The following is a 26,813-nucleotide window of genomic DNA, read 5'->3' as shown; positions in this document are numbered from 1 at the left end:
GCTTGGTGCAGGTTGCCTTGTACAACTCTTTTTTGCTGTCCCGGAGCGCTGGCAACACAGGGACATTCCTTCAGTTCTATGAGGCAGTCCTCAAGGACCTGATCTTTTCTGACCGGGAAAGAGCAGGCCGGAGTACCTTGGGAACTGGAGGCGCCTGTATCGTCCCTGGCCAACACTTTCCATGTGTGGTCCCCCATACTGGAAAGAAGGGACGGACCCAAAAAAGGTGCAGTATGTCACAGGAAGGGGATACGGAAGGACACCACTACTCAGTGTGACACGTGCCCCGATCATCCGGGCCTCTGCATTATTGGTTGCTTCAGGGAGTACCACACTTCCATGGAGTACTAAATTTATGTTCCCCTTCCCCAATTTAGCCACTGACAATCGGATAAAAAACTATGGTGGTGGTAACCCTTATCTAGCAGTGGGTGCATAAGGTCCCACACAAGATTCCCACTAACACCCAGAGTGGGGGGACATTCTGGGGGTTGAATACGGGAATCTCGCCCCTCGTACACACGAAACTTGTAAGTGTACCCTGAGATACTCTCACAAAGTTTGTACAGCTTAACGCCATAACTTCCCCGCTTAGAGGGAACATACTGGCGGAAAATGAGTCTCCCCTTGAAAGCAATGAGAGACTCATCAACCGCGACCTCTCTTCCAGGTACATATGCAGTAAGCCTGATTGGGGCAATTGCACACTGGCGCAATATTAATGGTTTTTAGTTCGTGATGCCAATTGCAGCTTGCGCAGGTACTGTAACGGGGCCCTTTAAGATGTTATAACTCACGTACCAAGTGAGGAATGCCAGAGGGGGATAATGTCTCTGTGTAGTGTCAACGGTGTTTCCTACCTTGGTACGGCTGGACTCCTGTATCCTGGCTCATTTGCAATAAAATTGAGTGTGGTCAGTAGGAGTAATTGAGGAATGAATGAGATCCAAACAGGTAATATGATCCAACTTGTCTTTACTGAAGGGGTGCAGCATAAATCCATATGAGTACAGCAATAGTCTTTAGGTCCCAGCAGGTATTGGCAATGTATGGCAGGGGTTAATGCCTCTTCTGCTCCTATACTATATGTCTGGAGAATCTGGCAGATATCTATCTTCTGCTCTGTCTGTCTTCTGCTTGATATGGGCCTGACTAGCTGAGCAGGAATTTGGCTTCTCCTGGTCTCTGGATCTGTACTCACAGCTATGCTCACAGGGAATGCTTCTTCCTGGAGGCTGGAGATGGCTGCTTTTCTTGTCAACCAGCTGAGGCTGATGACCCAGGCTGGCAAGAGTGATCTTGGCCTTAGCCGAGGCTCGATCCTGTCTTGGGATCCCTGTTTCTGGGAGCTCCTACTAACACAGCCTTCCCCTAGCCGGGGTGGCTGGTACACACTGGATCTAACTGGTTTCTTCCCTCCCTTGCTGCAGGGCGTGGGACCAGCCCACTTCTGCTCCTAGAAGAGGGGGATCTAAACACTGGAATGAACTATTCCAGTCTAGCTATGCTAAACTGAACTAAACACATTGCTGCCACCTGCTGGTGTACATTTGGAATTACAGCAAATATGTATATAACAGGCTTGGAAAATACACATAATGGAAAATGCATTGTTAGATTACACAAGATGGCAATACATATGCACCAGACATGTTGTAGCGGGGAGAAAGAGTTTAGTGACATACTCCAGGATGTTACACATAGGCCTGCACAAATTCGGCCCCAAAGTGATCGATGACCGGCCTGATTTTGTACAGACGGTCATAGGCAGGATCACCTTGGGGGGACATGCTGCATTATCTGCATAATGCAGGCATTTCCGGATGGCCTCAAACCGGGCATGTGTCATGGCCGTACTGTAAAGTGGGGTCTGGTAGAGGACGTCCCCACTCCAGTAATCCCTGACACTAGGTTTCTTGACTAGGCCCATATGCAGCATGAGGCCCCAAAACGTCCTCATCTTGGCTGCACAGACCGGAGTCCAGCCCCCGGGCCTCGCCAAAAAGGAGCCCAGGTGTTGAGCAATGAACTGTTGGGCGTACAGGTTCGTCTGCTCCAACATCAGATTCACAAAGTGGTCACTGAAAAAAAGATTAAAGTAGTCGTATTCAGTGAAGCCCACTGTGGAAATCTGGATTCCTGGTTGGCCTACAAAATCAGGAATCTCGGGCTCAAAACGCTCTGGGGTATACCAGACAAGTTCACCGGTAGGGGGCTCCGGTGGATTTAACTGGTTGGCTGGAAAACTAGTACGAGCCCCAGAGCTTCTCGTACTAGTGTGGGCCACAGGGTCCCTAGCATGGCAGTCCCCTTGCTCCGCCTGGTGGCGTCTCCGCCGCCTTGGGGTCTCATCATCATCGCTAGATAATGAGGAGGACGCGGATGACAAAAGGAAAGTGGGGTCATCCTCGTCCTCACTGGGGCTCTCGGACTCGGAGGCAAGCTGGGCGTATCCTCAGCCGAGAACATCCAGCGGGCCATAGGGGAGTGTGTGTGTGCGTGATAAACTCTATTTGGTGTGCATGTGTGTGGGGGGACGGGTGTTCGCGAACTTACCCTAAACCTAACAGACAAAATAATAAAAAAATAAAAAAGGCCAAAAAATGGGATTTAAAAAAAATTCAAACTCTCTTATCAACCGTCCGAAGTTGATCAGCGGTGGGGTGTGCGCTGCGCTAACAGTGGCCGGACGGTAAGAGTCCCGGCAACAGTCAGCGTACGCAGAAAAAAATAAAGTAATATGCTTGTGCCCCAAAAAAAGTTGTGGGGGGGGGGCGGGAGGGGGGCAAGCTGCAGCACACCTGGGGGGTCTAGGGTCAGGGTTAAAAACATGGGGTGGAAAGTGGGCGGGGTTTCAGCAAATCAAGCGTGCAATATCTCGTAAACCAAAGCGGCGAAAACGTTAATTTTTGCGGCACAAACTCAGCACAAACGAATGGTCTATTTATTTTTGAAATTTAAGAACATGGGGTGGAAAGTGGGAGGGGTTTCATCAAATAAAGCGCGCAATATCTCGGAAACCAAAGCGGCGCAAACGTTCATTTTTGCAGCACAAACCAGCACAAACGCTGCACAAACGAATGGTGTATTTCTTTTTGAAATGTAAGAACATGGGGTGGAAAGTAGGCGGGGCTCCATAAAAATCTAACGCGCAATATCTCAGGAACCGAACCGGCACAAACGTTCATTTTTGCGGCACAAACCAGCACAAACGCAGCACAAACAAATGGTGTAACTCTTTTTGAAATTTTAAAAACATGGGGTGAAAAGTGGGCGGGGTTTCAGCAAATCAAGCACGCAATATCTCGGAAACCAACGTTAATTTTTGCAGCACAAACGAATTGTGTATTTCTTTTTGAAATGTAAGAACATGGGGTGGAAAGTGGGCGGGGCTTCAAAAAAATCTAACGCGCAATATCTCAGGAACCGAATCAGCACAAACATTCATTTTTGCGGCACAAACGAATGGTGTATTTCTTTTTGAAATTTAAGAACATGGGGTGCCAACTTCACACAGGTGTTTTGGACAGTTTGTGAGAACCCGGAACAAATCCTACAAACAAATAGTATAAAAGTAGCCTTCAAAAGACAATACACATTATCAGACACTACTATTTAAAACACTCACTTGGTATAATCCATCTATTTTAACCACACATCTCAGTCTCCTCAGAGACTGTCAAAAATTGCCATTGCTGACTATATTTCAAGTCATCATGGCGGGGTATTGGTAAAAAGTTTTCAAAAAGCAATAATCACGCCTCAGTTAAACCTCATTGGCTATGATACTGCCACTGCGCAAAGCTAACCTCTTCACCATCCCAGCTACACCCGCAAACCGGACACTACTCAGCCAGCTTAGGGCGACACACTGTACGGCATGCAGGACAGGCACTGAGGACGGGAGACGTTATACTAATGACTGCACCGGCCGCTCTAGTCTTCCGTCCATCACACGTCCTCCTCTAGCCAGCACTAACGCACGTCCATTTTAACAAAGACCAAGCATTTGGCTCTTTTACCGAAGAGATGGAAACCTAACGTGCAACTGCTGACACAACTGGTATGCAAATGAGGAAATGCATCATGGGAGTTTTTCTTCTCACACCCCTCCTTCACCAGGGGGATCCTGTTTTTCTTACAAGCATTCTTTTGTCAATAAAATTATTCAACATGGGTTGTTTAGCAGTCACATGACCTGTATCTGATTCATGATGGGCTGCTTACTGATGGACTGGTCCATTCTAAGGGAGGTGTGCAGGGGTTAAATAACTGATAGTTTCTTTAGAAGTTTCCTTAAAGGGGAAGTCCACATTTTTTAACCCTTTCAGGAAAGTTGAAGTTAAATCTGAGTAAAAATTTTTAACCTTTTTATAAACAAAAAATGCCAAATTTATCAAAAAATTTTGGGAAAAAATCACTAATTTCTAAATTTGAATTTCTCTGCTGTAAGACGGATAGTGATACCTCATAAAGTAGTTATTACTGAACATTCCCCATATGTCTGCTTTATGTTTGTAGCATTTTGTGAATGGCATTTTATTTTTTTAGGACCGTAGAAGGCTTAGAATTTTAAAAGTAAATTTTCAAATTTTGAAAGAAATTTCCAAAATCCACTTCTTTCAGGACCAATTGAGTTTTGAAGTGACTTTGTGGGGTTTACATAGTAAAAAACACCCATAAATTACCCCATTTTAGAAACTACACCCCTCAACTTATTCAAAAGTTATTTTATAAACGTGGTTAACCCTTTATATATTTCGCAAGCATTAAAGGTAAATGGAGGCAAAATTTCACTTTTTTTAAAGATTTTAAATTTTAAGCAGTTTTTTTTCTGTAAGGAGGCAAGGTTTAAAAGGCAGCGATTTATTGTCCACCTCCAGGGCAGAATGGTGATTGAACAGAGGCAAACTGAGGCATTCTGACGGATCCCTTTCCATTCAGAATGCATTAGGGCAAAACTGATCCGTTTTGGACTGCTTGTGAGAGCCCATGACGGAACTCACAAACGGAAAGCCAAAACGCGAGTGTGAAAGTAGCCTAAAACAACGTATCCCATACGGTGAATGGCGTAATGGGAAAAAAAGACCGATTTGGCGTCTTTTCATCACTTTATCTACCCTCAAAAATTGTATAAAATTGATCAAAAAGTCATACACACCCCAAAATGGTAATAACAAAAACTACAGGTCGACCCGCAAAAAATAAGCCCTCCCACATCTCTGTAGATATAACTATCAAAAAGTTGTGGGGGTCAGAATATGGCGCTGAAAAAAAAACATTTTTGTAGTTATTTTTTTCCCCGTATTTAAACACAATAAAAATTATTCATACATGGTATCGCTGTAATCTTACTGACCTGGAGAATGAACATAACAGGTCAATTTTACCACGTAGGGAATGCCGTGGAATGGCAGAATTGTGTTTTTTATTAAATAGTGCCATTGCAAAGTACAAGTTTCACAAAAATCAAGCCTTCAGATGGCTATGGGAACAGAAAAATAAAAACATTATGGTTTTAGGAAAAAAAAAATAATAATAAGTTAAGGCTTTAGGCTACTTTCACACTCGCGTTTGGTGCGGATCCGCACCGATAATATAACTGCATGCATCCGTTCAGAACGGATCAGTTTGTATTATCTTTAAAATTGCCAAAAAGGATCCGTTTTGAACACCATTGAAAGTCAATGGAGGACGGATCCATTTTCTATTGGCTCAGTTTTGTCAGACGGAATGCAAAACACTGCAAGCGGCGTTTTGGTGTCCGCCTTTAAAGCGGAATGGAGCCAAACTGAAGCATTCTGAGCGGATCCTTATCCAATCAGAATGCAACAGGGCAAAACTGATCTGTTTTGGACCGCTTGTGAGAGGCCTGAACGGATCTCACAAACAACTAGTGTAAAAGTAGCCTTCAAAAGACAATACACAATAATAGAAGAGCACTGCTCAATATCAGACACTCCTCTTAAAAACACTCACTTGGTATAATCCATCTATTTTAACCACACATCTCAGTCTCCTCAGAGACTGTCAAAAATTGCCATTGCTGACTATATTTCAAGTCATCATGGCGGGGTATTGGTAAAAAGTTTTCAAAAAGCAATAATCACGCCTCGGTTAAACCTCATTGGCTATGATACTGCCACTGCACAAAGCTAACCTCTTCACCATCCCAGCTGCACCAGCAAACCGGACACTACTCAGCCAGCTTAGGGCGACACACTGTACGGCATGCAGGACAGGCACTGAGGACGGGAGACGTTATACTAATGACTGCACAGGCCGCTCTAGTCTTCCGTCCATCACACGTCCTCCTCTAGCCAGCACTAACGCACGTCCATTTTACCGAAGACCAAGCATTTGGCTCTTTTACCGAAGAGATGGAAACCTAACGTGCAACTGCTGACACAACTGGTATGCAAATAAGGAAATGCATCATGGGAGTTTTTCTTCTCACACCCCTCCTTCACCAGGGGGATCCTGTTTTTCTTACAAGCATTCTTTTGTCAATAAAATTATTCAACATGGGTTGTTTAGCAGTCACATGACCTGTATCTGATTCATGATGGGCTGCTTACTGATGGACTGGTCCATTCTGAGGGAGGTGTGCAGGGGTTACATAACTGATAGTTTCTTTAGAAGTTTCCTTAAAGGGGAAGTCCACATTTTTTAACCCTTTCAGGAAAGTTGAAGTTAAATCTGAGTCAAATTTTATTAACCTTTTTATAAACAAAAAATGCCAAATTTATCAAAAAAATTGGGGAAAAAAACCCTAATTTCTAATTTGAATTTCTCTGCTGTAAGACGGATAGTGATACCTCATAAAGTAGTTATTACTTAACATTCCCCATATGTCTGCTTTATGTTTGTAGCATTTTGTGAATGGCATTTTATTTTTTTTAGGACCGTAGAAGGCTTAGAATTTTAAAAGTAAATTTTCAAATTTTGAAAGAAATTTCCAAAATCCACTTCTTTCAGGACCAATTGAGTTTTGAAGTGACTTTGTGGGGTTTACATAGTAAAAAAACACCCATAAATTACCCCATTTTAGAAACTACACCCCTCAACTTATTCAAAAGTTATTTTATAAACGTGGTTAACCCTTTATATATTTCACAAGCATTAAAGGAAAATGGAGGCAAAATTTCACTTTTTTTGAAGATTTTAAATTTAAGCAGTTTTTTTTCTGTAAGGCGGCAAGGTTTAAAAGGCAGCGATTTAGTGTCCACCTCCAGGGCAGAATGGTGACTTGAACAGAGGCAAACTGAGGCATTCTGAAGGATCCCTTTCCATTCAGAATGCATTAGGGCAAACTGATCCGTTTTGGACTGCTTGTGAAGAGCCCATGACGGAACTCACAACGGAAAGCCAAAACGCGAGTGTGAAGTAGCCTAAAACAACGTATCCCATACGGTGAATGGCGTAATGGGAATAAAAGACAGATTTGGCGTCTTTTCATCACTTTATCTACCCTCAAAAAATTGTATAAAAGTGATCAAAAAGTCCTACACACCCCTAAAATGGTAATAACAAAAACTACAGTTCGACCCGCAAAAAATAAGCCCTCCCACATCTCTGTAGATATAACTATCAAAAAGTTGTGGGGGGTCAGAATATGGCGCTGAAAAGAAACATTTTGTAGTATTTTTTTTCCCCGTATTTAAACACAATAAAAATTATTCATACATGGTATCGCTGTAATCTTACTGACCTGGAGAATGACATAACAGGTCAATTTTACCACGTAGGGAAATGACGTGCAACAGGGCAAAACTGATCTGTTTTGGACCGCTTGTGAGAAGCCCTGAACGGATCCTCACAAACAACTAGTGTAAAGTAGCCTTCAAAAGACAATACACAATAATAGAAGAGCACTGCTCAATATCAGACACTCCTCTTAAAAACACTCACTTGGTTTAATCCATCTATTTTAACCACACATCTCAGTCTCCTCAGAGACTGTCAAAAATTGCCATTGCTGACTATATTTCAAGTCATCATGGGCGGGTATTGGTAAAAGTTTTCAAAAAGCAATAACTCACGCCTCAGTTTTTTTTTTTTTCTCCTCAGTTCAATGACACTCGATAATCACACAATCATTCAAGCAAAATGAATCACAAAATCGAGGCCTTTAAAAAACATCATCGGGAAATTCTCTAAACCAAAATTGTTAGTAAAATACCTCAAAGAAGTCCTTTCCATTGTGTAATCTTCCAAATATCCTCTGCCTTATCTTCTCATTTCTTTTCTTGTCAACCAGATAAACTGTAAATAATCTTGATAAACAAAATCTTTCTACAATCCTCAGGAGAAAGAGACAAATGCTTAAAAACTAGACGATTTCTCATATCCCATAAAACTTCTTTAAAAATACTAAAAATAATCCAATAAATACGTGAGTCTTTTGAGGTTTCAAGATCTTTACCAAATTAAACACATTCAAATGAAAAATTGGAGAGACCTAAAAGCGCTATAAAAATTCTTTCTAACATCTTAAAACATTGTCTGGCAAAAGGACAGCTCCAAAAAACATGCTGAATGTCCTCAATTCCTCTACAACCCGCTCTTGGACATTTATCTGTCACTGGAATCCCTCTACCATATAACAATGATCTGGTTGGGAGACGACCATGTAATGACAACCAAACAATGTCTCTTTGTCTATTTGTTAGACCAAAAACATTAAAAAGTTTCCACGTCTTACTTGCTTGTACATTATTACAGAATGGCACATCACATAAAACCTCTTTACTTTTAAAATGTTGCATTATTTTCTCTTTCTCAGGGATACCCAAAGAGCTTAGCTCATACTGATCATTAAAGAACTTGAGGACCACATAGAAGGAAGGCAGCACAAATGACACTGGTCTCCTCAAATCCTTTTCACACCAGCCCCACTTGATAAAAAGCCATCCTGCTAAATATCTGCACATTTGAGACGTTCTAAAAGAGCGCTTAAAAGTCTTAAAAACATTTAAATAATAATGCATTTTTAGAAATAAGTCAATGTTTGGAAAATCATATCCTCCCATTCTGCTGCTGCTCATTACAACTGTCCTCTTCACTTTCTCAATGTTTGATCCCCAAAAAAACACAAAAAGCTTTCTTGTCATTCTTTTAGTCCATAACTGTGTAGGTGGAAAAATCACTGCTGTATACAGTAGTAACGGGAGGATCACAGTCTTTATAATTAATATCTTCCCTTTCAGCGACAAATTTCTCAATTTCCAAAAATTTATCTTCATATCCACTTTCTTTTCCAACTCTTTGTAACTACTCTCTCCTTTAAGATCTTTTCTAAAACCAATCCCCAGTACTTTCAGTTCATTCTTTTGGATCACACCTTCCACCTTTACATCCACCTGCCTACCAAAATTACATAGCTGAGTTTTACTCCAATTAATTGACATCCCTGCTATACAACAAAATATTCTTGTCTGCAAATTAACCCTTATTTAAATCTGCTTGTGAACTACAAATAAAAACCACATCATCCATATAGCCCAGGGACTTCACAGTGCCTCCATTACTACCAGGGATCAGAAAACCATCCACACACTTGTCTCTCTGCACATTTTTCAGTAGAGCTTCCATAATACAAATAAATAGTATTGGAGACAGCGGGCATCCCTGCCTCACACCAGATAATATCCTAATATTCTCCCCAACATGACCATTAATCAAAATCTGACTGGTAGCACCTTGGTAAAGCCCCTTTATAATTAACAACAACTTCTCAGGAATCCCCAAGCGTGCAAGTGCCGCAAACATGAACCTATGAGAAACCTTATCGTATGCCTTCTCAAAATCAATTGATTCAGCCAGTAAAACCCTATTATTCAAATTTGTATGATACACAAAATCCCTTAAAAGCATCAAATTATCAGAAATTCTCCTGCCCGGTACTGCACAGGTCTGATACTCTCCTACCATCAAGCCAATCATTTCTGACATCCTAGCCGCTATGATTTTGGTAACAATTTTGTAGTCACTATTTAACAAGGATATCGGGCGCCAGTTTTTGATATCTCTTTTATCCCCCTTCTTATGCACCAACGTAATAACACCTTTTTTCATAGAATTTGATAAAATAGCTGTGTTAAAAACATATTGCACAACCCTACCTACCTCCTTACCAATAAAATCCCAGCATATGTTATAAAACTCAGCGGGGAGCCGTCCGAGCCTGGAGTTTTCCCTCTCGCCATCTTCTCCACAGCCCTTTTGACCTCCTCCTCCTGCACCTCATTATTTAAAACACAAATCTTCTCATCAGGGATATTATTTTCTAAAATCATACAATAGTCATCTATTTCTTTTTTGCTAGCTTTACTTTCATTACTAAAAAGATTTTTATAAAAGCCGGTAATCTCATTCACCATATCAGATCCAGTTGCTTCACCTGTTGATGTTAAAACAGACTTAAAACAACCTTTGGGTCTAAAACACTTTTTAAAAAAATATCGGGAACACTGTTCATTTTCTTCCATATGCTGTATTTTTGCCTGATACACTATATCCTTCCCTCTGTTTTTAAGATTTGCCTTTATTTCTTCTTTAATCTGCAAAATTTCTTGATCCACTTCTAATCCTATCTGTCTAAATTTATATAATGCTTCCAGCTTGGATACAAGAACAGCATCCTTCCTTTTTTTTTCCTGTGCCTTCCTAAAACCAACCCTCTTAAAATATTTAGCAAACTCTTCTTTTGCCCAATCCCACCGAACAAGCAAACTCTTAAAATCTGGCTGACAGTACACACAGGAATCAAAAACTTGCTTAAAACCCATTAATACGTCCTCTTCCTTCAACAATTCAACATTTAATTTCCAAATTCCTTTGCCAAAGATGATGGATTCATTGACACTGATTTCAGCACAAACAATCTCATGATCGGAAAAGGAAGTCGTCATTAGAGAACAACGAGAAGCTTTAACACCTTCTGACACCAACACATAATCTAAACGATATTTGCAGCGCCCACTATCTGCAAAATATGTGAATCTTTCCTCAGTGTCCACCATCAGCCCCACATCAGTGTAATGCAAGTCTTGTATTATATCATTTAGCACAGTTGAGGCATCTACCCTAGCTTCAACAACGCCTTCTCTATCTTTGACAGATCTAATGCAATTAAGATCACCAGCTACCACTGTAAAATCTCTGCCAGGCAAATAAAACTTTAGAGTCTCAAAAAAAGGCAACCGTGCTTTTTTCTCAGCAGGAGCATATATGTTGAAAACACGGATCCTTTGTCCTAAAAACTCGAAGTTTAAAATCATAAAACGCCCAGGTAAAACAATTTTACAGTCTAAAACAACAACATGACTACTTCTAATTAAAATACCAACTCCTTCACTTTTATTATCCAGACCTGTTGACCAAAAGGACTGTCCTTTCCTCCATTCACTCTCATGAGGAGAGGATCTTATTGCACATTCCTGTAAACATATAATATCAGCTTGCACATCCTCCAAAAAATCAAATACTGCTGCCCTCCTGACACTGGAGCAGATGCCCCTCACGTTCAGTGTGGCTACAACAATACTCATCATCACAAAAAATATTATTTTCTGAAACTTATCCATCATGACTCTGATTTGCTGTCATACCCACCATTCTTTCTACTCAAGCTGTGCTCAACATCAGGCGACCCCTCAGAGGAGTCCCTGTCACTATGATAAATTCCAGGATCAACAGTATCTTCCTGCCGTCCTGACCAACTACCACCTGTCTTATAACGCTTTCTTTGGGAACCAATCACCACATCTTCATCAATATCAATCTCTTCTTCTTTGCTATCCAGTTCACCCACCTCTTCTTCACTCTGCAATTCCTGCTGCCCTGGCGTAATCCCATCATCCTCACTTCCTTCCTCCTGACACTCCATGTTTTCACCTTCTCCAATAACAGGGTCTAGACATATATCTTCGCTACCTACTACCTCACTAGAAATGCCTCCTTCAAACAAAGACACACACCCTGTCTCCACCTTTTGTCCACCATTTTGAGTAACAACCTTAGTCTCCATTTTAGATTCATTAGCAGTTTCAAGGCTCCCCTTTTTACCAGCCGACGCCTTAAATTTTCCCTCCACTTTTCCTTTATCACCACCAGAGATAATAACAGAAACTCCTGAAACCTTTTCATTACTCTTGTTTTCCTGATTGCTTTCATTAGGAAACTCTCTTCCTGCTTCTTCAACCTTAGAACCTCCAACAATATCAGCATATGTTTGCTTCGCTTTCTTCCAGACAAAGCATTGTTTTTCTAAATGTCCACCACTCCCACATACATCACATGCCTTAGGAGTCTTACAATCTTTAGCGACATGCCCAGTCTGGCCACAATTTCTGCAACACTGACCATTTACAGGACAATTTGCTTGGATATGCCCATATGCTTTACATTGTCTGCAGAAACTAATCTGTCCATCGTAAAAGCAAAAACCTCTCTCTCCTCCAATAGAAAATGTGTTGGGTATACTTTTAACACCATGTGGCATATTAACATCCGGTTTCAAACGAACCAAGTACTTCCTTTTACAGTTCAGATAACCATGCTTATTCCTCAATCTCTCCACAAATTCCAAAGCTGCACAATATCTTGCCAAGAACATACTCACAACCTCATCAGGTACCTTAGGGTTGTACATATGAACAATAACAGTCACTTTTTTCTTCTCAAAAAGTGGTTGCACTGATACTTTCCTCAAAGTTTCATTCTGTCCTTCTTTCATCTTCTTCAGATCCATGAATACACGTTCACATAAACTTGCAGAGACAAAAGTAATATCATAAATGCCTTGGCGAGGAAAATCCTTTAACCCCACTACCTGATCTACCTTAAGGTAATCCAGTTTCTTCAAGACATCATGCACGATCTGATCCAAATTAACCTCCTTCCAATGTTCAGTCGCAACAAGAAGTCGCACTGTATCTTCCAATCCTTGAGCCATCTTGCAGGTCAAATACACTCAAACCCACAATCAAACTCAAAGACCCCAGGGCCCCCCGCAAAGAGGACCCTGTAAGATCTCTCTAACCCAAGCACCAGCCGAGTCTCCTCAACTAGTCCTGAATCAGAAAACACCAACAAATAAACGAATAGCTTTTCAATCAGCAATAATCACGCCTCAGTTAAACCTCATTGGCTATGATACTGCCACTGCGCAAAGCTAACCTCTTCACCATCCCAGCTGCACCCGCACACCGGACACTACTCAGCCAGCTTAGGGCGACACACTGTACGGCATGCAGGACAGGCACTGAGGACGGGAGACGTTATACTAATGACTGCACAGGCCGCTCTAGTCTTCCGTCCATCCCACGTCCTCCTCTAGCCAGCACTAACTCACGTCCATTTTACCGAAGACCAAGCATTCGGCTTTTTCTTCTCACACCTCTCACACCTCTCCTTCACCTGTTCCTGTTTTTCTTACAAGCATTCTTTTGTCAATAAAACTATTCAACATGGGTTGTTTAGCAGTCACATGACCTGTATCTGATTCATGATGGGCTGGTTACTGATGGACTGGTCCATTCTGAGGGAGGTGTGCAGGGGTTACATAACTGACAGTTTCTTTAGAAGTTTCCTTAAAGGGGAAGTCCACATTTTTTAACCCTTTCAGGAAAGTTAAATCTGAGTCAAATTTTTTAACCTTTTTATAAACAAAAAATGCCAAATTTATCAAAAAAATTCACTAATTTCTAAATTTGAATTTCTCTGCTGTAAGACGGATAGTGATACCTCATAAAGTAGTTATTACTTAACATTCCCCATATGTCTGCTTTATGTTTGTAGCATTTTGTGAATGGCATTTTATTTTTTTAGGACGGTAGAAGGCTTAGAATTTTAAAAGTAAATTTTCAGAATTTGGAAAGAAATTTCCAAAATCCTCTTCTTTCAGGACCAATTGAGTTTTGAAGTGACTTTGTGGGGCTTACATAGTAAAAAACACCCATAAATTACCCCATTTTTGAAACTACACCCCTCAAGTTATTCAAAAGTTATTTTATAAACGTGGTTAACCCTTTATATATTTCACAAGCATTAAAGGTAAATGGAGGCAAAATTTCACTTTTTTTGAAGATTTTAAATTTTAAGCAGTTTTTTTTCTGTAAGGCGGCAAGGTTTAAGAGGCAGCGATTTAGTGTCCACCTCCAGGGCAGAATGGTGATTGAACAGAGGCAAACTGAGGCATTCTGACGGATCCCTTTCCATTCCGAATGCATTAGGGCAAAACTGATCCGTTTTGGACTGCTTGTGAGAGCCCATGACGGAACTCACAAACGGAAAGACAAACGCGAGTGTGAAAGTAGCCTAAAACAACGTATCCCATACGGTGAATGGCGTAATGGGAAAAAAAGACAGATTTGGCGTCTTTTCATCACTTTATCTACCCTCAAAAATTGTATAAAAGTGATCAAAAAGTCATACACACCCCAAAATGGTAATAACAAAAACTACAGGTCGACCCGCAAAAAATAAGCCCTCCCACATCTCTGTAGATATAACTATCAAAAAGTTGTGGGGGTCAGAATATGGCGCTGAAAAGAAACATTTTTGTAGTTATTTTTTTCCCCGTATTTAAACACAATAAAAATTATTCATACATGGTATCGCTGTAATCTTACTGACCTGGAGAATGAACATAACAGGTAAATTTTACCACGTAGGGAATGCCGTGGAATGGCAGAATTGTGTTTTTATTAAATAGTGCCATTGCAAAGTACAAGTTTCACAAAAATCAAGCCTTCAGATGGCTATGGGAACGGAAAAATAAAAACATTATGGTTTTAGGGAAAAAAAATTAAAATAAGTTAAGGCTTTAGGCTACTTTCACACTCGCGTTTGTTGCGGATCCGCACCGATAATGTAACTGCATGCATCCGTTCAGAACGGATCAGTTTGTATTATCTTTAAAATTGCCAAAAAGGATCCGTCTTGAACACCATTGAAAGTCAATGGAGGACGGATCCATTTTCTATTGGCTCAGTTTCGTCAGACGGAACGCAAAACACTGCAAGCAGCGTTTTGGTGTCCGCCTCCAAAGCGGAATGGAGCCAAACTGAAGCATTCTGAGCGGATCCTTATCCAATCAGAATGCAACAGGGCAAAACTGATCTGTTTTGGACCACTTGTGAGAGCCCTGAACGGATCTCACAAACAACTAGTTTAAAAGTAGCCTTCAAAAGACAATACACAATAACAGAACTGCTCAATATCAGACACTCCTCTTAAAAACACTCACTTGGTATAATCCATCTATTTTAACCACACATCTCAGTCTCCTCAGAGACTGTCAAAAATTGCCATTGCTGACTATATTTCAAGTCATCATGGCGGGGTATTGGTAAAAAGTTTTCAAAAAGCAATAATCACGCCTCAGTTAAACCTCATTGGCTATGATACTGCCACTGCGCAAAGCTAACCTCTTCACCATCCCAGCTGCACCCGCACACCGGACACTACTCAGCCAGCTTAGGGCGACACACTGTACGGCATGCAGGACAGGCACTGAGGACGGGAGACGTTATACTAATGACTGCACAGGCCGCTCTAGTCTTCCGTCCATCCCACGTCCTCCTCTGGCCAGCACTAACTCACGTCCATTTTACCGAAGACCAAGCATTCGGCTCTTTTACCGAGGAGATGGAAACCTAACGTGCAACTGCTGACACAACTGGTATGCAAATGAGGAAATGCATCATTGGCGTTTTTCTTCTCACACCTCTCCTTCACCAGGGGGTTCCTGTTTTTCTTACAAGCATTCTTTTGTCAATAAAACTATTCAACATGGGTTGTTTAGCAGTCACATGACCTGTATCTGATTCATGATGGGCTGGTTACTGATGGACTGGTCCATTCTGAGGGAGGTGTGCAGGGGTTACATAACTGACAGTTTCTTTAGAAGTTTCCTTAAAGGGGAAGTCCACATTTTTTAACCCTTTCAGGAAAGTTAAATCTGAGTCAAATTTTTTAACCTTTTTATAAACAAAAAATGCCAAATTTATCAAAAAATTCACTAATTTCTAAATTTGAATTTCTCTGCTGTAAGACGGATAGTGATACCTCATAAAGTAGTTATTACTTAACATTCCCCATATGTCTGCTTTATGTTTGTAGCATTTTGTGAATGGCATTTTATTTTTTTAGGACGGTAGAAGGCTTAGAATTTAAAAAGTAAATTTTCAGAATTTGGAAAGAAATTTCCAAAATCCTCTTCTTTCAGGACCAATTGAGTTTTGAAGTGACTTTGTACTTTGAGTTTTGAAGTTTTTTACATAGTAAAAAACACCCATAAATTACCCCATTTTTGAAACTACACCCCTCAAGTTATTCAAAAGTTATTTTATAAACGTGGTTAACCCTTTATATATTTCACAAGCATTAAAGGTAAATGGAGGCAAAATTTCACTTTTTTTGAAGATTTTAAATTTTAAGCAGTTTTTTTTTCTGTAAGGCGGCAAGGTTTAAGAGGCAGCGATTTAGTGTCCACCTCCAGGGCAGAATGGTGATTGAACAGAGGCAAACTGAGGCATTCTGACGGATCCCTTTCCATTCCGAATGCATTAGGGCAAAACTGATCCGTTTTGGACTGCTTGTGAGAGCCCATGACGGAACTCACAAACGGAAAGACAAAACGCGAGTGTGAAAGTAGCCTAAAACAACGTATCCCATACGGTGAATGGCGTAATGGGAAAAAAGACAGATTTGGCGTCTTTTCATCACTTTATCTACCCTCAAAATTGTATAAAAGTGATCAAAAAGTCATACACACCCCAAATGGTAATAACAAAAACTACAGGTCGACCCGCAAAAAATAAGCCCTCCCACATCTCTGTAGATATAACTATCAAAAAGTTGTGGGGGTCAGAATATGGCGCTGAAAAGAAACATTTTTGTAGTTATTTTTTTCCCCGTATTTAAACACAATAAAAATTATTCATACATGGTATCGCTGTAATCTTACTGACCTGGAGAATGAACATAACAGGTAAATTTTACCACGTAGGGAATGCCGTGGAATGGCAGAATTGTGTTTTTATTAAATAGTGCCATTGCAAAGTACAAGTTTCACAAAAATCAAGCCTTCAGATGGCTATGGGAACGGAAAAAATAAAAACATTATGGTTTTAGGGAAAAAAAATTAAAATAAGTTAAGGCTTTAGGCTACTTTCACACTCGCGTTTGTTGCGGATCCGCACCGATAATGTAACTGCATGCATCCGTTCAGAACGGATCAGTTTGTATTATCTTTAAAATTGCCAAAAAGGATCCGTCTTGAACACCATTGAAAGTCAATGGAGGACGGATCCATTTTCTATTGGCTCAGTTTCGTCAGACGGAACGCAAAACACTGCAAGCAGCGTTTTGGTGTCCGCCTCCAAAGCGGAATGGAGCCAAACTGAAGCATTCTGAGCGGATCCTTATCCAATCAGAATGCAACAGGGCAAAACTGATCTGTTTTGGACACCTGAAGTTGGCACCCCATGTTCTTAAATTTAAAAAAGAAATACACCATTAGTTTGTGCTGCGTTTGTGCTGGTTTGTGCCGCAAAAATGAACGTTTGCGCCGCTTTGGTTTCCGAGATATTGCGCACTTGATTTGCTGAAACCCCGCCCACTTTCCACCCCATGTTTTTACATTTCAAAAAGAAATACATCATTCGTTTGTGCTGCGTTTGTGCTGGTTTGTGCCGCAAAAATGAACGTTTGCACCGCTTTGGTTTCCGAGATATTGCGGGCTTGATTTGCTGAAAACCCACCCATTTTCCACCCCATGTTCTTAAATTTTTTACACCATTCGTTTGTGCTCCGGTTGTGCTGGTTTGTGCCGCAAAAATGATCGTTTGCGCCGCTTTGGTTTCCGAGATATTGCAGGCTTGATTTGCTGAAACCCCGCCCATTTTCCACCCCATGTTCTTACATTTCAAAAAGAAATACACCATTTGTTTGTGCTGCGTTTGTGCCTCAAAAATTAACGTTTGCGCCGCTTTGGTTTCCGAGATATTGAACGCTTGATTTGCTGAAACCACGCCCACTTTCCACCCCATGTTTTTAAATTTTAAAAAAAATACACCATTCGTTTGTGCTGCGTTTGTGCTGGTTTGTGCCGCAAAAATGAACGTTTGCGCCGCTTTGGTTTCCGAGATAATGCGTGCTTGATTTGCTGAAACCCCGCCCACTTTCCACCCCATGTTTTCAAATTTCAAAAAGAAATACACCATTCGTTTGTGCTGCGTTTGTGCTGGTTTGTGCCGCAAAAATGAACGTTTGTGCCAGTTCGGTTCCTGAGATATTGTGCGTTAGATTTTTATGAAGCCCCGCCCACTTTCCTCTTAGCGTCCGGCCACTGTTAGTGCATCGCACACCCCACCGCTGATCAACTTCGGATGGTTGATCAGCGAGTTTGAATTATTATTTTTTTTTTTTCACATTTTTGGGCCTTTTTTTTTTTTTTTGTCTGTTAGGTTTAGGGTAAGTTCGCGAACACCCGTCCACCCACACACACGCACACCAAATAAAGTTTATCACGCACACACACACTCTCCTATGGCCCGCCGGATGTTCTCGGCTGAGGAGGCATACGCCCAGCTTGCCTCCGAGTCCGAGAGCCCCACTGAGGACGAGGATGACCCCACTTTCCTTTTGTCATCCGCGTCCTCCTCATCATCTAGCGATGATGATGAGACCCCAAGGCGGCGGAGCAAGGGGACCGCCATGCTAGGGACCCTGTGGCCCACACTAGTACGAGAAGCTCTGGGGCTCGTACTAGTTTTCCGACCCACCAATTAAGTCCACCTACCGGTGAACTTGTCTGGTATACCCCAGAGCGTTTTGAGCCCGTGATTCCTGATTTTGTAGGCCAACCAGGAATCCAGATTTCCACAGTGGGCTTCACTGAATACGACTACTTTAGTCGGTTTTTCAGTGACCACTTTGTGAATCTGATGTTGGAGCAGACGATCCTGTACGCCCAACAGTTCCTTGCTCAACACCCGGGCTCCTTTTTGGCTAGGCCCGGTGGCTGGACTTCGGTCTGTGCAGCCAAGATGAGGACGTTTTGGGGCCTCATGCTGCATATGGGCCTAGTCAAGAAACCTAGTGTCAGGGATTACTGGAGTGGGGACGTCCTCTACCAGACCCCACTTTACAGTACGGCCATGACACGTACCCGGTTTGAGGCCATCCGGAAATGCCTGCATTATGCAGATAATGCAGCATGTCCCCCCCAAGGTGATCCTGCCTATGACCGCCTGTACAAAATCAGGCCAGTCATCAATCACTTTGGGGCCGAATTTGTGCAGGCCTATGTGTAACTTTCTGGAGTATGTCACTAAACTCTTTCTCCCCGCTACAACATGTCTGGTGCATATGTATTGCCATCTTGTGTAATCTAACAATGCATTTTCCATTATGTGTATTTTCCAAGCCTGTTATATACATATTTGCTGTAATTCCAAATGTACACCAGCAGGTGGCAGCAATGTGTTTAGTTCAGTTTAGCATAGCTAGACTGGAATAGTTCATTCCAGTGTTTAGCTCCCCCTATTCTAGGAGCAGAAGTGGGCTGGTCCCACGCCCTGCAGCAAGGGAGGGAAGAAACCAGTTAGATCCAGTGTGTACCAGCCACCCCGGCTAGGGGAAGGCTGTGTTAGTGGATGCTCCCAGAAACAGGGATCACAAGACAGGATCGAGCCTCGGCTAAGGCCAAGATCACTCTTGCCAGCCTGAGTCATCAGCCTCAGCTGGTTGACAAGAAAAGCAGCCATCTCCAGCCTCCAGGAAGAAGCATTCCCTGTGAGCATAGCTGTGAGTACAGATCCAGAGACCAGGAGAAGCCAAATTCCTCCTCAGCTAGTCAGGCCCATATCAAGCAGAAGACAGACAGAGCAGAAGATAGATACCTGCCAGATTCTCCAGGCATATAGTATAGGAGCAGAAGAGGCATTAACCCCTGCCATACATTGCCAATACCTGCTGGGACCTAAAGACTATTGCTGTACTCATGGATCATATTACCTGTTTGGATCTCATTCATTCCTCAATTACTCCTACTGACCACACTCAATTTTATTGCAAGTGAGCCAGGATACAGGAGTCCAGCTGTACCAAGGTAGGAAACACCGTTGACACTACACAGAGACATTATCCCCCTCTGGCATTCCTCACTTGGTACGTGAGTTATAACATCTTAAAGGGCCCTGTTACATTACCTGTGCAAGCTGCAATTGGCATCATGAACTAAAAACCATTAATATTGCGTCTACAAAATCAGGAATCACGGGCTCAAAACGCTCTGGGGTATACCAGACAAGTTCACCGGTAGGGGGCTCCGGTGAAATTAATTGGTGGGTCGGAAAACTAGTACGAGCCCCTGAGCTTCTCGTACTAGTGTGGGCCACAGGGTCCCTAGCATGGCGGTCCCCTTGCTCTGCCGCATTGGGGTCTCATCATCATCGCTAGATGATGAGGAGGACGCGGATGACAAAAGGAAAGTGGGGTCATCCTCGTCCTCACTGGGGCTCTCGGACTCGGAGGCAAGCTGGGCGTATGCCTCCTCAGCCGAGAACATCCGGCGGGCCATAGGGGAGTGTGTGTGCGTGATAAACTTTATTTGGTGTGCGTGTGTGTGGGTGGACGGGTGTTCGCGAACTTACCCTAAACCTAACAGACAAAAAAATAAAAAAAGGCCCAAAAATGTGAAATAAAAAAAAATAATAATTCAAACTCGCTGATCAACCGTCCGAAGTTGATCAGCGGTGGGGTGTGCGATGCGCTAACAGTGGCCGGACGCTAAGAGTCCCGGAAACAGTCAGCGTACGCAGAAAAAAATAAAATAATATGCTTGTGCCCCAAAAAAAGTTGTGGGGGGGGCGGGAGGGGGGCAAGCTGCAGCACACCTGGGGGGTCTAGGGTCAGGGTTAAAAACATGGGGTGGAAAGTGGGCGTGGTTTCAGCAAATCAAGCGTTCAATATCTCGGAAACCAAAGCGGCGCAAACGTTAATTTTTGAGGCACAAACGCAGCACAAACGAATGGTGTATTTATTTTTTAAATTTAAGAACATGGGGTGGAAAGTGGGAGGGGTTTCATCAAATCAAGTGCGCAATATCTCGGAAACCAAAGCGGCGCAAACGTTCATTTTTGCAGCACAAACCAGCACAAATGCAGCCCAAACGAATGGTGTATTTCTTTTTGAAATTTAAGAACATGGGGTGGAAAATGGGCGGGGTTTCAGCAAATCAAGCCTGCAATATCTCGGAAACCAAAGCTGCGCAAACGTTAATTTTTGCGGCACAAACCAGCACAAATGCAGCACAAACGAATGTTGTATTTCTTTTTGAAATTTAAAAACATGGGGTGGCCGGGGCGGAGCCTAGCGGCGCATGGAGTAGGACGCATGCCGCACCAGCTCCGGCAAGAATCCTTTCTTTTATAACTACTGCGGTGCCGATTCACCTTAAGATTATCTGGAGGAGCGGGGGACATACCCAGGAAGCGGTCCGGTGCAGTAAACATCATCATGCCTGCGAAGAGAGGCAAAACGCCGAGCCGTCAGGAGAGAGAGACCCGTTCTCAAGATGGCGCTGAGGAGGAGGAATGGCCTGACCTGAGGGCGGCGGTGAGTCAGGGAGCTGCAGCGCGGCTCACAAGTCCCATCAGTCCCCCAGCCATGTATGGGGAGAAGGAGATGACACCCTGGCTCAAGTGGAGGAAGGCTTAGGGGAGCAAGATGGCCCCTGTAATGATGACCTGCATTCCCCTGAAAAGCAAGAGGGGGGGGGGCGAGTACTAGCCTGTGCAGCATTGAAAAAGGTCTGCCAGTGATCACTGCCCCAGAGCCTACTTTGAAAGATGTGATGGCAGCTATTGCCAGTTGTAATGTCACCCTCCAGACTATGAATATTAATATTGGAAGCCTAAAAGCGGATATATCCATTATCCGTCATGACCTGCATAAGGTGGCTGAACGCACCTCAGAAGTAGAGAGGAGGGTCTCGGATCTGGAAGACGGGGCTGTTACCCTACAGAAAGAGAGCCGGGCTGCATCAAAGGATATAGCGGCGCTTTATGCAAAAACTGACGACCTTGAAAACCGCTCTCGCCGCAATAATATTAGGCTGGTGGGCATTCCTGAGAAGTCTGAAGGCCCAGAGGCTACTGAATTTATTGAAAAATGGCTTGCGGAAAAATTCCGTGATAGAGGACTCTCTGCACTTTTTGCGGTTGAACGAGCACATAGGGTCCCCACTAGGCCCTTGCCGCCAGGGCGTCCGCCACGCCCAATACTTGCTAAAATCCTGCACTATCGAGACAGGGACACTATACTGAGGGCTGCGAGGTCTCATCCTGATTTAAAAATTAATGGGGTTCAGGTGTCTCTGTTTCCAGATTATTCGTCGGATGTACAAAAGAAGAGGGCTCGCTTTGTGGAGATTAAACGGAGGCTGAGAGAATTGCAAGTCCAGTATTCCATGATGTTCCCGGCAAGGCTCAGGGTGGTGGCGTTTGGAACCGCTGTGTTCTTTGAGGGTTCGGATGCTGCGGTCAAGTGGCTGGATCAAAATGAGCGTCGCCTTAAGATCCCATTAACAGACACCTGAGACTGATGGACATTCCTGTTCCTGATTGAAGTTTTGATGTCCCCTGGACTGTCCACCCACCGTTGTGGACATTTTACTTCTGTCTTTAGCCGGTTGCTGGAGACACTTTGTGGGTAGAGCATACGCCCTCGGTTGCTCCCCACTTTCTCAATGTGCCTGCGTATGGTATCTTGCTGGATGCTGTGCTGCTTCAGGCGCTGTTGGGCCAGGTTCACAATGTTGGCCCCAGGTTCGCTATTGAATCTAATTATGCTGCATATGTTTATTGTGTGGGATGGGATAGTTGGGTGGGGGGAGGGAGGGGGGAAGGGGTTAGTGGGGGCTAATACTGTCAAAGGTGCTATTAATAGCAATTCTAAAATGCTGAAACGTACAGTCCTTCTATACCTTGATGGGGGAAATGGAGAAGGGATGGGAGACTGTATTCTGGTGATTAACATTGTTTTTCCTTGCAGCTGCTGGGAGGTGGAGGTGGAGATGTGTGGTGCCCAATTGTACTTTTATCTATGTATGCATTCTTATGGGACCTGCTACGAGAATACTTAGCTGGAATGTGAGGGGAATGGCGGATGCTACGAAGAGACACGGTCTGTTCCGTTACCTATCTAGGTATCAGCCGGCAATAATATGCTTGCAAGAAACGCATATGACCAAACAATCTATACATGTTCTGCAAAAGCCGTGGTTGGGTTATTCGGTGCATTCCGTCTTCTCCTCGCATTCCAGGGGGGTTAGTATCCTAGTTCATAAGAATATCATATTTGAATGCCTCAGGGTGTGTGTGGATGAGGAGGGAAGGTATATAGGAGTGCATTGTGTGGTCCAAGGGATGAGAATGGCGTTGGCGACAATCTATATACCCCCACCATTTTCCTCGGTCCCTTTAAGGAAGCTTATAGAGTTTATGGCACAATTTTCTGAACTTCCAATGTTAATAGTGGGAGATTTTAATAATGTACTTGACAGCTCGCTTGATAGATGCCAGATCACATCTAGCGGTAGTAATACGGGTGAAACCCCGTTTGCAAGAACACGGAGGGAAGTAGGTCTGATGGATGTATGGAGAGAGACCCACCCCCTGGACAGGAAGTACTCGTGTTGCTCCTCGACTTATGGCTCCCTGTCGCGCATAGATCTGGGTCTGGTGAATGCTCATATGTTTCCGTTTGTGAAGAACTCAGAGTATCTGGCCAGGACCTTATCGGACCACTCCATATTTAGTATCGCCCTTGATATTTCTGAGACAGCCAGGCCGGGGGTTAGATACTGGCGATTGAATGCCTTTTGGTTAAAACTGATGGGTGACCCGTCCGATACGCTTCAATCCCTTAGGGAATATTTTCGTATAAATGAGGGGACTGCGTCTCCGATAGTTGTTTGGGAGGCGATGAAGGCATTCCTCAGGGGCTCCCTTATTAAAACAGTCAGTCGGATTAAATCCAAATCTAGAGAGCAGTGGCGTAGCTATAGGGGTCGCAGCGGTCGCAATTGCGACTGGGCCCCTGAGTCAGGGGGGCCCACAGGGCCCCCTCAAGCCAGGAGAACGCAGCCGCAGCTGAATAACTAAAATAAGATTTACAGGGGGCGGAGCGGAGGCCGAGAGGAGAGGCCCTGCGTGACGCGCACTGTGCAGGGCAGCTGGGCAGGCGAAGTGAGGAGGAGGGGCCGGGGGAGCGGCTTCAATTGAGGTGCGACGCAGGACTTAGTCACGTACCTCACTGTGACCTCCTGCGTCGGATCTCGCGAGATGACGCGGCGCGGGAAGGCACAGTGAGCGAGGCATTGGTGACCGCCTGTACCAGGATGCCACAAGCTGTGAAGAAGAGAGAGGTAAGTATTAATATTTTTTTTTTTTATGTACCCTACATTCTACCCTTATTGCAGAGGCACTGGGGGCACGAGAGGAGGACCACTGACAGTACTCAGTGGACACATCATAGTATTAATAAGAGTGGAGAGACTACCATTATATTAATAATAAAGAGGGGGCCATTATATTAATAATAAAGAGGGGGACATTACATTAATAATAAAGAGGGGGCCAATACATTATTATTAATGTAATGGCCCCCTCTTTATTATTAATGTAATGGCCCCCTCTTTGTTATTAATGTAATGGCCCCCTCTTTATTATTAATATAATAGCCCCCTCTTTATTATTAATATAATGGCCCCCTCTTTATTATTAATGTAATGGCCCCCTCTTTATTATTAATGTAATGGCCCCCTCTTTATTATTAATGTAATGGCCCCCCTTTATTATTAATGTAATGGCCCCTCTTTATTATTAATATAATAGCCCCCTCTTTATTTATTAATATAATGGCCCCCTCTTTATTATTAATTTAATGGCCCCCTCTTTGTTATTAATGTAATGGCCCCCTCTTTATTATTAATGTAATGGCCCCCTCTTTATTATTAATATAATGACCCCCTCTTTATTATTAATGTAATGGCCCCCTCTTTGTTATTAAAGAGGGGCCATTATAAAGAGGGGCCATTATATTAATAATAAAGTGGGGCCATTATAATATACAGGGGGAATAATATTATGGGGAATGGGGGCTATCTGTCTGGCTCTAGCACAATATAGGGGGGCAGCAGGAGGAGTTGTTGAGACACCAGGAAGGAGAGGATGAGAGTAAAGTGAGGAACCTAAAAAATAATCTGTGAAACTCTGCAGAGACGAGAAGCGGCTGAAAGAAGGTGTCATGGCGGTCTTATCTCTGGATGAAGACGTTGAGAAAAGTGTACATCACAGGAGACGTCACTGGATGTAACAGGTATGGTGCGGCATTCTCCTGTAATAATATTACCCATGCACATATCTGTTTCTCGGTAGGGTAAGGGGTATATAGAATTTGACCCACACTGCCGCATCCGGCCCCAGACTTCAGGTAACACTGTGTTCTGAATTCTGGGGCCTCACACCCATCTACAACATTATCTGTACTCAGAGAGTTATCACTGTGTTACATAGGACTGCTAGTGATCTACTACAGTATTTGTTAAAAGGGGCGTGCCCGGGGTAGGGGGGGGCACCATTTTTGGCTTTCCCCGGGTGCAGGCAACCCACGCTACGCCACTGCTCTCCTATCCTGTGAGTGTGACTGCGAGACACACTGACTGACCTGACTGACTTACTGAGGTGAGCGTCCGACCGACCGGGGTCCTGGTCTGGTCGGTCCAGTGAGTGAGTGACTGCGACTCTGTGTCTGTCCTGAGTGAATCCGGGCTCTGACCCGCCTGGTGGGAGCGCCGGTGAGATTGTGATAATAAGCCCAGACCAGACCAGTCAATACACCCTTTAGGAAATCTCAGTATTCTCATCATGCATCATGTGACTGCAGCAGGCAGCGATCGATCAGCCAGGATTAATGTGCACAGCCTGGGAGGCCCCCCTTAGGCAAGTGACAAACTGCCCCCCCTCAGTCTTGGGCAAGTGACAAACTGCCCCCCCCCTCCCTCAGTCTTAGGCAAGTGACAAACTCATCTCTGCTACATCTACAATGAGCAACTACAACAAATGTAATGCCAAACTGCAGTTCCTTGTGATGCCTTAGATAGCTTCCACTGGACCCACACAGCCTGTGAGTCCAGTGGAAGCTATCCCAGGCATCACATAGAGGAACTGCAGTTTGGCATTACATTTGTTGTTGTTGCTCATTGTAGATGTAGCAGAGATGAGTTTGTCACTTGCCTAAGAATGAGGGGGGGGGCAGTTTGTCATTTGCCTAAGGGGGGGCCTCCCACTGTGCACATTAATCCTGGCTGATCGATCGCTGCTGCTCTCACATCTGATGAGAGATTTCCTAGGGACGGGCTGGTGGATGAGGGCAGCCACCCGGTCCTGCCTATGGATCACTCAGTTTGCACTTAGCTATGCCCAGGCCCCATGCCAGGGGGTCCCTGATGTATTAACTGACCAATAACATGGAGATCCCAGTGCCAACTGCCTTGCTGGTGAACGATTTGCATATACTTCTGCTGTGGAGTAGGGGGGGCCCAAATTGAACTCTTGCACCAGGGCCCATGAGCCTATAGCTACGCCCCTGCTAGAGAGCTTGATCTGCAGAAACATGATAATATGAAGCTAGCGGAGGAAGCCTTTGTGTCGAATCCATCTAACCTAACAAGCAATGCCTTGAAGACTAGGCAGGAGGAGCTGAGGTGTCACCTCTTGGAAGTAGCAGAGAGGAAA

General features: G+C 43.5%; 3 non-coding genes and 2 pseudogenes across 3 annotated transcripts; all 5 read right to left on the bottom strand.

Moving 5' to 3' along the window:
• Positions 1-3,664: 3,664 nt before the first annotated feature.
• Positions 3,665-3,806, bottom strand: LOC120987403. The gene has a single exon (XR_005776017.1). It is a non-coding gene; the product is annotated as a U4 spliceosomal RNA (small nuclear RNA).
• Positions 3,807-6,015: 2,209 nt separating this feature from the next.
• On the bottom strand, positions 6,016-6,157 carry LOC120987392. Its single transcript, XR_005776007.1, has one exon. It is a non-coding gene; the product is annotated as a U4 spliceosomal RNA (small nuclear RNA).
• Positions 6,158-7,947: 1,790 nt separating this feature from the next.
• Positions 7,948-8,079, bottom strand: LOC120987414 (annotated as a pseudogene).
• Positions 8,080-13,024: 4,945 nt separating this feature from the next.
• On the bottom strand, positions 13,025-13,179 carry LOC120987410 (annotated as a pseudogene).
• Positions 13,180-15,289: 2,110 nt separating this feature from the next.
• LOC120987402 lies at positions 15,290-15,431 on the bottom strand. Its single transcript, XR_005776016.1, has one exon. It is a non-coding gene; the product is annotated as a U4 spliceosomal RNA (small nuclear RNA).
• Between the last annotated feature and the right edge of the window lie 11,382 nt (positions 15,432-26,813).

Source organism: Bufo bufo, chromosome 1 (assembly GCF_905171765.1).
Source record: "Bufo bufo chromosome 1, aBufBuf1.1, whole genome shotgun sequence".
NCBI classification, from domain to species: domain Eukaryota; kingdom Metazoa; phylum Chordata; class Amphibia; order Anura; family Bufonidae; genus Bufo; species Bufo bufo.
The sequence above is the reverse complement of the archived record's forward strand: the minus strand, read 5'-3'. Positions and strand labels throughout refer to the sequence as shown.